At 38.7% G+C, this 15,993-nt stretch overlaps 1 pseudogene; it reads right to left on the reverse strand.

Moving 5' to 3' along the window:
- Positions 1 to 5,672: 5,672 nt before the first annotated feature.
- On the reverse strand, positions 5,673 to 6,740 carry LOC112318268 (large ribosomal subunit protein eL34-like; annotated as a pseudogene).
- Between the last annotated feature and the right edge of the window lie 9,253 nt (positions 6,741 to 15,993).

Raw genomic sequence — 15,993 nt, forward strand, 5'->3', positions numbered from 1 at the left:
CAGCGAGAGAAACACTCAGTCTCATGGGGGAGTTCACTGGAGAGACCTACAGGGTCCTAGATTGTGCACAAACCCACACACTGGAAAGCAGCATCAGAAGGGCCCAATTTGATAGTGGGTAGCGGGGGAAGTGACTGAAATCTGGCAGAGAGTGGAGCAAGTGCCATTGTTCCCTCTTACACCCCTTCCCCACATACAGCATCACAATGGAGCTACGTGGGTTGCCCTGCCCTGGTGAACACCTAAGTCTCCAACCCTTTACATAACAGGCGCACCAAGACCAAAAAAAAAAAAAAAAAAGGCCCAAATGAAAGAACAGATCAAAGCTCCAGGGAAAATACAACTAAGCAACAAAGAGATAGCCAACCTATCAGATGCACAGTTCAAAACACTGATAATCAGAAAGCTCACAGAATTGGTTCAATTTGGTCACAAATTAGATGAAAAAATGAAAACTATGCTAAATGAAATAAAGGAAAATGTACAGGGAACCAATAGTGATGGGAAGGAAACTGGAACTCAGATCAATGGTGTGGACCAGAAGGAAGAAAGAAACATCCAACCAGAAAAGAATGAAGAAACAAGAATTCAAAAAAATGAGGAGAGGCTTAGGGACCTCCAGGACATACTTAAATGTTCCAACATCCGAATTATAGGGGTACCAGAAGGAGAAGAGGAAGAGCAAGAAATTGAAAACTTATTTGAACAAATAAAGAAGGAGAACTTCCACAATCTGGCAAAGGAAATAGACTTCCAGGAAGTCCAGGAAGCTCAGAAAGTCCCAAAGAAGTTGGACCCAAGGAGGAACACTCCAAGGCACATCATAGTTACATTACCCAAGATTATTAAAGATAAGGAGAGAATCTTAGAAGCAGCAAGAGAAAAGGACACAGTTACCTACAAAGGAGTTCCCATAAGACTGTCAGCTGATTTCAAAAGTGAACTTACAGGCAAAAGGGACTGGAAAGAAGTATTCCAAGTCATGAAAGGCAAGGACCTACATCCAAGATTACTCTCTCCAGCAAAGCTTTCATTTAGAATGGAAGGGAAGATAAAGTGCTTCTCAGATAAGGTCAAGTTAAAGGAGTTCATCATCACCAAGCCCTTATTATATGAAATGTTAAAGGGATTTATCTAAGAAAAAGATTTAAAAAAAAAAACATGAACAGTAAAATGACAGCAAACTCAGTTATTAACAACCACACCTAAAACAAAAACCAAAGCAAACAACTAGAACAGGAACAGAACCAAAGAAATGAAGATCACATGGAGGGTTATCAACAGGAGAGTGGGAGGGGGAGAGAGGGGGAAAAGGTTCAGAGAATAAGTAGCACAAATGGTAGGTAGAAAATAGACAGGGGGAGGGTAAGAATACTACAGGAAATGTAGAAGCCAAAGAACTTATATGTATGACCCATGGACATGAACTAAGGGGAGAAATGTGGGTGGAAGGGGGTGTGCAGGGCAGAGGGGAGTGAAGGGGGGAAAATGGAACAACTGTAATAGCATAATCAATAAAATATAGTAAAAAATAAAAAATAAATATATATACATATTTAAATGTTTTTAATTAAAAAATAAAGAAACAAGATGATGGCAATGCTTAACACATGAAATTTCAATCTCCAAGAGAAACTTTTCATTTTTGGAAAATAGAGTTTGCCTTCCATTTTATTTCCTGGGTGTGTCCCTGGAAACCTGTGGTCATGGCATTAGGAATATTTGCCCTGAAGATTTGAATCACCTGTTGTTATCAAAGAACTCCAACCCAGGTTCTACTACAGAGATTTATAGGATTTCTATTGGACTTTCATCTTGATAGGATAGAATAAAGAGCAGGCAGTAAGACTCCAGCATCTAGAAAGCTGAGCAACAGTGTAACAGTAGCCTTCTTACGAATTAGGGTAGTTCTATTGGACCTTTCTCACTTGCATTTATCCTCATCCTGAAACTTGTGTTAAAGACTTTCCATACCAAAATAATCTTATTTTCTGCTGTCTCCCAGTATGTGCTTCCCAACATAGTGGGAACCATGTTCTCAGTGTACTGTGAATATGCTATGTTCATTTCTGCCTTTCTCACGTATGTATGCTTTCCCTCTCGCTGACCCAAACCTTAGTCAATCTTCTAGATGTAGCTCAGATAGACCCAAGTCCAGCCCTTGCTGAACTCCTACACATTTGTTATAAAGTACATTTGGTGTAAAGTACATACTTTACATCTAAATTCAAGTCCACCTGTAATTGTCCATTTTGTATTATACTGCCACCCCAGCTAAACTGTAAGATTTCTACAGTGACTTATTTGGCTGTGCTTGGTATATGAGAAAAGCCTACATTTTGGCATCAGACAGAATTTTGGGTTCAGATGTAGTTAAATACAGTGAGCTAAGCCTTATGATTAGAAGCTAAGAGCCCAGGTTCTGGAGCCAGAAAGCTTGAATTCACATCTCAGCTCTATCACCTACCAGCTCAGTTTTACAAACCAGTTTCCCTCTCTGTAAAATGGAGATGATATTGCTAATATTTCCTACTTTGAGGGGTTATTGTAGGTATTAAATAAGTTACTACATGTAAAGTAATAATTTAGCTATTTACTATGAACCAGGAATTTTAGATGCTTCACATGTATTATCTCAAATAATAATATAATACTCAAACTAATACTAGCCTTGTAACTCTAGGCTATCTATCAGCAGTGAGTCAGTTTCCTAGCCTGTAACATGGTGATCATCCCTCATACAACTGTGGAAGTGATTAAATGATATGGTATATAAAAACATGTGGCTCAAGACCTGTACATTGAATTAGGAATGTCAACAATAAAGTAAAATTTTGATTTCTGAGTATGCTAAGCTTGTCACTTTCTATGGAATTCTATTTGGCACCCCATAAAGAAAAAGGCCAGGTTTAGGCCCTGGCCAGGTAGCTCAATTGGTTAGAGCATTGTCCCAATATGCCAAGGTCATGGGTCTGACCTCCAGTCAGGGCACACACAAGAATCAACCAATGAGTGCATAAATAAGTGGGAAAAACAAATTGACGTCTCTCCCTCTTTCCCTCTCCCTCTCAAATCAATATAATAAATAAAAATAATTTTTTAAAGGCCAGGTTTAAAAATGGGATTAATCATGCCAACTGGTAGTCTTTAGGGAAACTTCATTGGAGAGATCATGTGGTAGTTCCTCCTAGAAATGAAAGGAGCCCATCTAAGTGTAGCATAATTACCCTAGAGAAGGGCCTAGTAACTCTAGCTACAAATCAGAATCTCTTGTGGAACTCTTTTAAAGCCACAGTTAGCCAGACCCCATTTGTGAAGATTCTAACCCAAGAGTTCTGGAATGGGGCCAAAGGATCTGTCGCTTTGAAACTACTCAGTGTTTCTCATACACAACTAAGATTGAGAACCACTTCTCCAGGACTTAATTTCAAAAACTTGCAAACCTCTAAGAACATACAGTGGGAGAACAGGAATTAAATAGACTGAAGAGGAAGTTGACTCATATCACTTGACGGAAAGGTACTGTGCTTTCCCTTGCCTCAAACTTCAACTATTTGCCTTGTTTTGCCTTACAGACAATTGTTATCCTTTTGAAATGAAACTTCCCTTTGGACTCTTGAGAAAAATGCTTCAAGAATTCCTTTAGTGTTAAGGTACATCAAGATCTTGCTAAGGCTACAAAGTATTAAACAAAATGGCCTCTGTTATAATCTTGGTCTCCCTACTTCAATATTCAACTATTAATAATTAGATGAATGATTCAAAGTTGCCAGATCTCACTGCCTATTCTTAATACTGAGACCAGCCTTACCAAATTTCTCACTTTTCTAGGATGCTAAAATAAGGTTTTGGTGTTACCTGAGGACAACATTTAGGTATTGAAGGTCTTTTCCTATTATCATTAAGAATCTAAAGATACCTATATACAATACTGAATTATACTGTATATTTATTTTTTCTGATTTTTTTTTATTTTTTAATTTCAGTTGGCATACAATATTATATTAGTTTCAGGTATACAACCCAGTGATTAAATATTATCTAACTTATTATGTGATCATCCCAATAAATCTAGTACCCACCTGACACCATGCATAGTTGTTGTAGTATTATTGACTATATTCCCTATGCTGTACTTTACATCTCTGTGAATATTCTGTAACTACCAATGTGTACTTCTTGTCCCCTTCACTTTTTCATCCATCTTCTAACTCCCCTTCTATCTGGCAACTGTCAAAATGTTCTTTGTATCTACGAGTCTGTTTCTGTTCTGCCTGTTCATTTATTTTGTTTTTCAAATTCAATTGTTAATAGATATGTATTTATTGTCATTTTACTATTCATATTTTTTATTTTTTCCTTCTTTTTAAAGATGACCCTCTATTTAACATTTTTTGTAATACTAGTTGGGTGATGGTGAACTCCTTTAGCTTTTTCTTGTCTGGGAAGCTCTTTATCTGTTCTCAATTCTATATGATAGCTTTGCTGAGTAAAGTAATCCTGGCAATTACTTTAGGGTTGTAGGTCCTTGTTTTTCATCACTTTGAATATTTCTTGCCAATCTCTTCTGGCCTGAAAAGTTTCTTTGGAGAAATCATCTGACAGTCTTATGGGAGCCCCATTGTAGATAACTAACTGTTTTTCTCTTGCTACTTTTAAGATTCTCACTTGTCTTTAACCTTTGACATTTTAATTACGTTTATTGGTGTGGGCCTTTTGGGGTTCATCTTGTTTGGGATTCTCTGTACTTCCTAGACTTGTATGTCTATTTCCTTCACCAGGTTAGGGAAGTTTCTCATCATTATTTTTCAGATAGGTTTTCAATTCCTTCCTCTCTCTCTTTTCTTTCTGGCACCCCCATGATGCAAATGTTGGTATGCTTAAAGTTGTCCCAGTGACTCCTTATACTATCCTCATTTTTTAAAATTCTTCTTTCTTTTTGCTGTTCTGATTGTTTTCTGATTCCTTATCTTCCAAATCTCTGGCTTGACCCTCTGCTTCATTTACTCCAACTTTTGATTCCTGTAATGTAGTCTTCATTTCAGTTAATGTATTTTTCATTTCTGACTGGTTCTTTTTTATCTTCTCTAATTCTGTGTTTATTTTTCCTATATTTTCATTGACAGTCTTATTAAGTTCATCTACTCTTCCCCTAAGTTCATTGAGCATCCTTTTATAACCAGAGTTTTGAACTCTGCATCTAGTACATTGCTTGTCTCCATTTTGTTTAACTCTTTCTGGAGTTTTGTTCTGTTATTTCCTTTGGGACATGTTTCTTTGCTTCCTCATTTTGGCAGCCTTCCTGTGTTTGTTTCAATGTATTACATAGAGCTTCTACATCTCCCAGGCTTGATAGAGTGGACTTATGAAGTAGGTACTCTGTAGGGTCCAATAGTACAGCCACTCCAATCACCCAGGCTGGGCACTCCAGGTGTGCCACCCTCCATGTGGGCTATGTACACCCTCCTATTGTAATTGAGCCTTGATTACTGTTGGTACATCAATGGAAGGGATATACCCACAGGTTGAGTGGCTGCAAGGATTGGCAACCACCATGGAGGATCACCTGTACAGGGACCTACCCACAAAGCAAGACTCACTTCAGTGGGGCTCTAGTACCCACTGAGTCCACCCATTGAGGGTGTCACTTGCGGAGGAGATTGGGTGGTACTTCAATGTGGTCTGAAGCTGTCCACTGGGAACACTGACTCTGGGGCCTCTAGGGAGGTACAGGCCAAAGTCAGCCACCACCTGTGTTCTGCCTGGGGTCACCCAGCATGAACCACAAAGAAATCTGCAGATGGCTTCCACTTGTGCTCGGCTTAGAGGTGCCCAGGCAAAGCCAAGCTGTGAACCAAGGCTAGCTGCTGTTAGTGCCAGGCTTGGGGCCACTTAGTGCAAAGTATAGATCACGCCAAGGCCAGATGTTGTTTGTTTGAGATTTTAGGAAAGCAAGAGCCAAGACAGGAAAAGCCACTAGAAACAGCTTGGGTGGGCCCACAAGCTGGGGAAGGCAAGTGGTCTCAGAAAATCACCAGCGTGGGGCTAAGTGTTAGCTGGGTTGATAAAACCTCAGAAATGGTGCTCGCCTGCTATCTCTGTGGGTGTGGGCTCAGAAAAGGAACAGCCCTGGTTGGTGTGGCCCAGCAGGTTAGGCATCATCACGCAAACTGAAAGTTTGCTTGTTCAATTTCCAGGTAAGGCACATGCCTGGGTTGTGGGCCAGGTCCCCAGTTGGGAGCATACAAGAGACAACCAATGAATGTTTCTTGCACATTGATATTTCTCTCCATCTCCTTCTCCTCCCTTCCCCTTTCTCTAAAAATAAATAAAATCATTTTTTCAGTCCTTTAATTATATTTATTACTCAAAAAAGCCTCATTTTTTAATTTACCTTTCTGACTCTGTGTTTGTGCCTTCAATGCTTTCACAAAGATTTTCTGCTCCTCACTAAGGAATGCATGCTTGATCCTGTCATAGACCCACACAGCACACATGGACCCACTGTTGGCCCTGCTGATAGGTTTTTTTGTTTTAGACAACCTCACTAGAACTTTAGGTCTCATGGCACAAACTCCACAAAGTCAGCCTGGGCACACACCATATACAGACTTTGGTGCTTTCCCAAACTTCTTGGTATAAAGGTAAACAATTCTCTTACCAGGGGTTTAGGACAGCCTAGTTTTGTTAGAGGCTGTATTGTAGGACAGTCTCTGACAGTATATCAAACACTGGAGCATTGTTAATGCCTAACACCACCATTCCCAAAGGAGTCAATAAATAAAATCTTTAACAAAAAAAAGAAAAAAGAAAGGAACAATGGCCTCTGCCAGCACTTCTGTCTGGAAGAAAGCTACCCCTCCAGCTCTCACCTTGATGCCAGACAATTCAGTAACTGCCTCTATGTCCCTGGTGTCCTTCAAACTACCACCCCAGCACTGGAGCTCAGAGAGAGAAAGTCCAAGTAAGTCCATGTGCAGGCCGGGGACTCCAGCTGCTATCCATCTCACTCAGCCACAATTCCCACTGGTTTTTACAGCCAGAATTTATGGGGACTTCTCTTCCTGACACTGGAAACTTGAGCTGGGGCTGGTACCCCTCTCTCATCAGAGGGGAATTCCACAGCTGAAATACCCCTCCTGATTTTTATCCACCTCACATGGGTGTGGGAGCAGCCTGTTCCACATCTCTGCCCCTCCCACCAATCTTGATGTGGCTATTTCTTTACATCCTTAGATGTAGAACTTCTCTTCATCTAGAATTCAGGCAATTCTGAATGACAGTTGTTCTGCAGTTTAGTTATAACTTTGATGTGATTTTGGGAGGATTCACATACCACATATACTTACTCCACCATCTTGACCAGAAGCCCCACTGTAGACTTTATTTTCCAGAGATCTAATTCATTTCCTAATGTGTTGATGTCTCTAATATAATCATTAATATGCAGTGTAAGCTTTAAAGAACCACACTGGCTTGTGTTCCTAAGAGTCTAAATCCTTGGACTTAATCACCTAAATGCCCTCAGGAAAACTGACATTTAACAGTCTAGTTCTGTGCCCTTTCTCTATGCCCTAGGCATGATGCAAAGCAGAATTGAAATGAGCTATTCTAATCACTTTTCTATCTCTGCTGCTTATGCCAGTCTGCCTTGATTTTTCCCCTCTTATCAGACAATGCTGTCCCTGCTTTGCAGAAATCTCAGCTGTAGCCGTTGCCTGGAAACTTGAAGGGCCTTGAAGTTAATGTCTGATAGGATAGCTAAAGACAAGGGAAAATAATCCTCCTACAGGAAGTAAAATGCAGCATATTTGAGATGGTGTGTTCTTAGTTCACTTCTGGGAGTCTTCATATGTTAATGCCTACAACTTTAGAGGCTTCAGACTGGCATTCTCAGATAATTATGAACTTGAACATGGTACTGTTCATTCTTCCAATCCTCTTTCCCCAAAAGTAGCTATGCTGACCTATCTGACAAGTAGCATTCTCATCTGGCAAAGGACTTAATTTAGATACGTTTGGAGAAGAGGTGGAAGAGGGAAATGCTGAACAGGTAAAGGAACCAGCTGCCCAGCCTTGCTTTCTCCAGCACTCAAGCTTATGATGTTAAACTTCATCTTACCCCAATACTGCAAGTATTCCCAGGAATCCTCCCTGTTTAATACTCCATTTGGGGAAAAGTACTCTACTTAAAACAACCTACAAGGCTAAAAAATGGATCCCATACCGACTAATCCTGCCCTAAACTCCTCTGCAATCCTGTCTCTCTTGATTGAACAGCCAAGGAACATCAAATTCAAAAAAAAATAAATAAAAAACAAAAAATATGTATAAATGTTAGGTTTTTGGTCTTCCAAGGCATATAAGCAGTGAGTTTCTCCTATTATCTAACTGGCTAGGCTATTCCTTTAGTTATCCAAAAGTTTAATAGGTAGGACTTGAGATACCATGTTTTATACCACCCTTCTTTTGAGAAGAAAAAATAGGCCTATGTCAAAACTACCTAATCTCAAATGTCAATATTTTCTTTGCCAACCCAAGGTTTCTGCTATTTAGGCTTCATGGAACCAGAAGCCTTGGAAATATGTCCTTATGACCCAACCCACAGGATACCAGCCAGCAGGTTACAATACCACCTGGCACTATGGAAGGAGGACTCAAATATGTGCGCCAGCGAGCCTTTTATGCAATGATATAAAAATGCTTAGTACATGTGTTACTTCTTCCTCTTTCCAGATAACATATCATTCTCCTTCATTTGTTCTTTTTTTTAAGATTTTATTATTTATTTTTAGAGAGAAGGGAAGGGAAGGAGAAAGAGTGGGAGAGAAACATCAATGTGTGGTTGCTTCTCACGCCTACTGGGGACCTGGCCCGCAAGCCAGGCATGTGCCCTGACTGGAAATTGAACCAGAAACCCTTTGATTTACAGGCTGACACTCAATCCATTGAGCCACACCAGCCAGGGTACCTTCATTTGCTCCCAAAATGCTGGTTTGTGAAAGGTAAGATAAATCATCTTATAGAAGTTATTGGAATAGGAAACAGTATACATTTAAGTTGGACACTCAAAGTGAGATGGCCACTAAGTAAGTCATAGGCATGGCAGATGCCTAAGCTTCAATTACAAATTTTAAAAGAACTATATTCATGGGTTCTGAGTAGTTCCATTCCTTCTTCTAAGGCTCCAGTTAGTACTTTAATTTTTCAAGGACTTGATTATATAAGGTATTCAGTTCTTATAAGATTCTCAAGGTATAAAAAAACTAATTTTTAAAATGATGAAGGAGAAAGAATTAGTATACATGAGCCATATGAGGTTCCCCAACCAAACAAGCTTGAAGGGCACAGCCAAGAGTTAGAGGAGCCATCAATAGAGTGACCCACCATGTACACATGGGGAAGGGAAGGTGCAGAGAGCTATATAAAGCAGGAGCTAGCACAAAAATTAGTAAATCCTACTCTGGCATTTAGTAACTATTTTTGATAAAGTAACTTTAATCTCTTAAAATTGGTTATAAAGACTAATTCCCTAGCTCTGGTTTCCAGCTAACTTTTATCTTTTGGTCATTTTCTACAGTGACTCAAGAGACATGAAAAAAGAGACTATGGATGAAAAACATCCTAACAACTCTAAATCCAAAAGAAAAAGTAGAGTAACTTTTTAAACTAATATCATAGTTTTAACACACATTAACAATAGTATTTAACATATGAACATAATTTTAACTATTATCACTAATGTTGTATCCTAAATCTTCAAAGATTCTTACACAAGCTTTTCTTCTTTAAAAAAAAACTATATTTTCTATTCTAAGTCCTCCTCCTCCCCAAAAGAATGCAGGAAAAATCCTGATAGCTTTAAATCAGACTTTGGAGAAAGAACTGCCTAAAACCCTATTTGAAATGCTACAAACATACATCAAGGTTAGGACTTCCATAAAAACATTTGCTATTAAAATGACACTACTCTTTCTCAATGTACTTTTTCTACCCACAGGTCAGAACAACTGATGGTGAAGTGGATTAAAAAGACAGCAGACAGAAGATTTATTAAACCTTTTTTAAAACTTTGGAGAAATCTTGTCATGTTTTATGTACCAACTCATCACTGTTGCCATCTTAACATGTTTTTATTTATTCAAATAAAGAACATTTTTCCTATGACAAAGTTCATTTGGTTTTTTATTCTTCCTTCTTTTCCTGTCCTTATTTGTCAACCACAAGGGGTGGAGGGCTTATTTGCCTATTTCCCTTAGGGGAAATGCAGTCATCATGTGGGCTATAATGCTGCTCCTTAATTAGGTTTTTATCCTCCAATTTTTTTCTTTGTACCTCAAAGTCATTTACTATATGACCATCAGATCAACTCTGTTCAATCAATTCTCTGTACAAATCTTCCATGCTTAAAGGATATAGTTTCTACAACAAGCGAGTTTGGAACATGGCTCCCAATCCACCTTCGAACTCTGCTAAAATCAGTTTACTCCCATCCTAAATATGCCTTATTCTTTCTCACTCTGTTCATTATATAATGTCACCCCTTTGCCCTTCAACTATTCAAATACCTCTTCTAGCTTTTTATTAAGTCCCATTCTTAATCCTCACCTCATTTAAACTTCCCTGTTGATTATATCACAGTTACTTCTCTCAGTTACATCACAAATCTTCCTGAGGGAAGCCAGAACCACATGCTGCTTTGTATTTGCTACCCTACTAGCCTGGTCCTGTGCATTTAATAAATATTCACTTGGTGCTTAAACTGAACCAAGGTCTATTTTATAACAGGCCAAAAATTAGTTCTTCTTAAGCTGTAATTTTTTACTGAAGCTAGTTAATTTTAAAATAATAACTTGGGTCCTGGCTGGTGTGGCTCAGCAGATTGAGTGCAGGCCTGGGAACCAAAGGTCTGTAGGTTCTATTCCTAGTCAGGGCACATGTCTGGGTGTGGACTAGGTCCCTGGTTGGGTACATGAGAGAGGCAACCCATCAATGTTTCTCGACACACATCAATGTTTCCCTCTCTCCCTCCCTTCCCTTCTCTCTGAAAATAAATAAATAAAATATTTAAAAATAAAATAGAATAATGACTTGGTTGTTGCTAGTTTACTGATTAGTTCAGCTATATTTAGACTTATGATTAAAAGTAGAAGTTGTAGCCCTGGACAGTGTGGCTTGGTTGGAGCATCATCCCACTGTAGGTTCAATTCCCAGTCAGGGTACAAACCTCCATTCTATCCCCTGTCCAGGAAGCCTATGAGAGGCAACCAATCGATGTTTCTCTCTCACATCAATGTTTCTCTCTCTCTCCACCCACCCCCACTTCCTCTCTCTCTAAAAGCAATGGGGAAAAAAATGTCCTCAGGTGAAGATATAAAAAAATAAATAAGTAAGTAGAAGTTGTTGTCAAATGAATATTTTCTGCCTTTAGCAGTCATCTCTATGAAGTATTTTCTAGATCCTTTTCAAATAACCTTTTACTTCAATTAAAGCAGAAAACAAAATAGAGAAAAACTAGATACTTTTAGTATCTGATGCAGATCCCGGCCCGCAGAATCCGTGTGTTGTGGCAGCAATGGACAAATTCACATGGACTACAGAAATCCTGTGGAGAAAAAGGGACAGCATGGCCACTCTCTAAGTGAGAGAGGGTGAGAGGGCCAGAGAGAGCCCAAGAGACCCCAACGTCTGCCTGGATAGGCTTTTATTGCTTTTCTGGGCACATTACATCCAGTATGGTCCTCATTTACTATGCACAGGTTCACTGTAGGTGATTACCTTTTACAGACAACAAAGGAAAGAATGCTGCTAATTACTTCAAAGAGAAGGATGTTACAGATCAAGGGGGCAAGTGGTTGAACTGGTTACACTACATACTTGGGAGGTTTAGCACAGACTTTAGGAAGTTAAAGACACTCAGTAAACATTTGCTGCCTCAATCCAGGGTGAGGGAGTTTTAGCAAAAGCAAGTCTGTACCATAGCAGCCTAGGTACAATGCAGGCCTGATTCTCCATGGGAGAACCTGTCCTTGGGTGTGGGTCCTGTGTGACAGACCTCGCTCCCACTGGCTTTTCCGAGTGAGAGCTGGGCTACATTTCCCACACGTGGAACAGTTCCCTATAAGTATCTAGCACATTCTACTTTGTACAAAGTAGAGATACTGACTTTCTCCCTTAAATTCATGTAATATAAACAAGATTTACTTTTTTCTCTTGATTAAGGCCTTACACATATTTTGAATGGTTTTAATTACACTTTGGTATATTAACATCAGACTGTAAAAACAAATAGCCCCAAAAGATGCAAGATGTCTTCCCTTATCCTATTTTAGGTACATGGAATCTACCCCTAGAAGGCAATGCTATATCAGTTGGGGGACCACATAAATTTTCCTCCAAACCAGGGTACTCCTGAGCATGAGAGGGAGAATAATAATTATCCTGGGACAACCAAACAAATCAGGTCAGGGACCCCAGTCTTAAGGGATAAAATTTCACTTATTAGGCAGGTGTGTCATTCAACTACAGCTGCCAGATCTACTCAAATCTCACTTTAAGAACTCTTGAGCCCTTAGGGGAAGACACAATAGAAAATAAAACACCACATTTTTGGTTCCTAACATAACACTTGGTCAAAGCTTCAAGAAAGACCAAACTCATGGAAAAATACTTACTTAAAAAAACAAAGTTTAAAAATGTCTCAGGCTTCATAGATTTCACAAGTCCTAACTATTCCCCCATGCTCCCATAATAGGAGCTTATGTCTCCATTTAACTTCCATTCATTCTGAGTTTTCATTACTAAACTATAAGATGCTTTAAAAGAGGCATGATCTTGATTATGTACAGGTCATGTGCCCACAAAATAATCAAAGTTGCTGAATGTAGAGGAACTATACCTTACAGACATGGTGGGGTAAAAAGAGATTTGGTGCTCTGGGCTATTTACACCCATTTCAAAATGCTTGGTAACCAGGTTTACTCGTCTTCACAAAAAAGTCTTATCAAAGCAATTTAAATTATATTTATATAATAGTAAAGACTTTCCAACTTTAAAGTTTCTTCTCTAAAATCAGGTTTTAGATTTCTACCCTTACATTCACAGTATGAACTCAAGCAGGAAAATTGCTAAGGCTCATTATTCTTACCCTAGATGAGTACCAAAATATATCCCATCAGTTTCACATCTTTATCCTATTGTTTGTTCATTCTTTATAGCCCTTTTTGCATAGGATTTCCAAACAGCTGCAATAAAAACAGGGAAAGAAAAAACTCAAATATTTTAGTTTCTTCTTCCCACATTCCCTTACAAGATAGATGATGTCTTACAGTTGCAGCTCCTGACAAAACATACCTGTGCTCCCAAGTCAAACAATCAACTATATTTGCGGTACTATATTAAGAACTGTCATAGCCATGGTCCATCATGAGGAAACAATGTTGACAATGTTATACTATAAGAAAATGGTTCTCAAACTTTAGTGGATATCAAAATCACTTGGATGGCTTGTTAAAACACAAACTGTAGGCATCTCAACCCTGAGTTTTGGATTCAGTAGGTCTGTAGTGAGACTCAAGAATTTGCTTTTTCTCAAGTTCCCAAGTGATGCAGATGCTTCTGGTCTGGGGACCATACTTTGAGAACCAGCCCTGGCTGGTGTGCTTCAGTGGATTTAGTGCCAGTCTGTGAACCAAAGGGTTGCTGGTTCGATTCCCAGCCAGGGCACATGCCTGGGTTGTGGGCTAGGTCCCCACGAGGGGGCGCTTGAGAGGAACCACACATTGATGTTTCTCTCCCTCTCTTTCTCCCTCCCTTCCCCTCTCTCTAAAAATAAATAAATAAAATCTTTAAGAAAAAAAAAGAGAACCACTAGTACGGCACACAGTTTAAGTGCTGGGAGGGAAGGAGGACAGAAAGAGGTGACATAAAGAAAACATAAAAGTAGTCCTTTACAAAATTTTTAGTAGGTAAGATTTCTTTAACACAATTCTGCCAGTCTACCACCTTTTCAACAACTTAACTTTTCAGAATTTTCCATTTCCTTACCTATCTATTCATTAAGCATTGCCAAAATGATAATAACGATGGTTTACAAACTTTGACTTACAATTTATATCTTAGATGCCAGCACCAGAAATGCTGTGAGGGGCTATTTGTTACTGAGCCCTGAGGAACGGAACTATCTAGAAGTCAAGGGAAAACATATAGAACTGATTTCTCAAGTACCCTGGTAACTATTACAAGCAATGTGGATTACACAGATATATAACATTTACATATTAGGACACACAGTGAGTTTAAACTACAGAAAAAAAAATCACTACCAGTTTTTCCATTCATCTTGTATTTTCTTCTACTTCTAGAGCTGGATGTTGGCTATTCTTGACAAACTCCTATTAACAACTCTTTTTTAAACATAAATTTATTTCCATTGGGAATATAATGGAAATATTATAGAGGGAGAACCTCTCCCTGCTACTTTGCCTAAAAAATTGTAACCAGCCCCAACTTTTCACCCTCCTCTAAAGCAATACTTCCCAATCTATTCTCATCAACAAAAGCATCTATTTTGTCCCCATATAGATCTCTCATTTTGAAATATTTTGCAACTTCAGTTATTGAATAATTTTTCTATTTTTAATTATACTCTCAGCTACCAATCAGAAACCATAATTAGATGAGAGAGCCAGGACTTAGCTGACAAAATTCAAACCAGAAACAAATAAATTTAATATTTCACTCTTCTGCTGGGTTAAAGTTCAAGTTTTAGTGGGCTTTCTGAAAGACTGAAAGTCTTTAAAGAATCTCAAGGACTACTGAAATTCTTTCAATTCTAAAAGCTGAGAAAACTGATTTGCTAATGACAATGTTTTTTCCAATCACTAAAGTAGAGATCTGTCATTTTACTCATTAGCCCAGAGTCTTTGTTTTTAACTAGTAATCATTAATTCCAAAATATAATGTTAGAATTGTCACCAGACAGAACCACCACAAATGAGATTCAGTTTAGGGTATTAATCCCAGCTAGCTCCTAGAATGACCCTGTGTAAATACCTTGGTTTCTCATTGCTTTTTCCTTTTCAAATATATTCAAACTGGCTTTAAAAAAAGTCTGAAAGAAAGCTCATCAGGGATCTCAGATAAAGGAGGAACTTCCTTTGTTGGAAGAAATAAAGCATTTTAGAACACAAAAAATAAATGTGTGGTGCATTTTTATTTTAAAATCTCCACTGAAAGACAGTTTGAGGTTTTTGCTTATTTTTATTTTTTTGAAAGTTGGTGGGCTTGTTTACTGTTGCTATGTAGAACAGCTTTATCAGTTGAGGATACACTCACCCTGACAAGGCGTTACTGATTACAGTGGAGTCTGACTTTAGATTCTGATTTGGTACCCACTCCCCAACCTCTCAAGCCCTTAGTTCTTTCTTCCTCAGAAATTTCGATCTGCAGGTGTCTGAATGAAAAGTGCTTATAGGTCACAATAACAGTGTCAACATTTTCACCAGATTACTGCAATTTAAAAGCCTAAAACAAAATCACATTTTGCTTCAAATCACACTGGCCCCACCAATCTGCATGAATGATGTGCTACATTCAGAAGTTTAGGATTTCGTAAAGATTACTTTAAGATATTCCTAACACTCTAAAACTGATTTGCCAAAACAGCCGCTTTTTCTAAAATGCTTTGTGCTAAACCTGAAATGAAGCTTTTATTCTTAGCAATTATCTTTCAAGAAGCACTTTAACGGCTTGCTTCTTCTTCACAGGAATCATCCTGGGCACCCAGGTGAAAGAACAGCTTTTGTAAATGCAAAACAGTGCCTAGGTCAGTGGTCCTCAGCTCTTACTGCACATTAGAATCATCTGGGTAGCTTTTTAAAAATAGCTATGTGCCCCCCCCCCAAAAAAAACATAACTAGGTTCAGCCCTTTCTGATTAATTGGTACGTCATGGGGAAATTGGCGTAGTGTCTTTAAAGCTCCCCAGTTGATT

The sequence above is a fragment of the Desmodus rotundus genome, chromosome 3 (assembly GCF_022682495.2).
Source record: "Desmodus rotundus isolate HL8 chromosome 3, HLdesRot8A.1, whole genome shotgun sequence".
Lineage (NCBI taxonomy): Eukaryota > Metazoa > Chordata > Mammalia > Chiroptera > Phyllostomidae > Desmodus > Desmodus rotundus.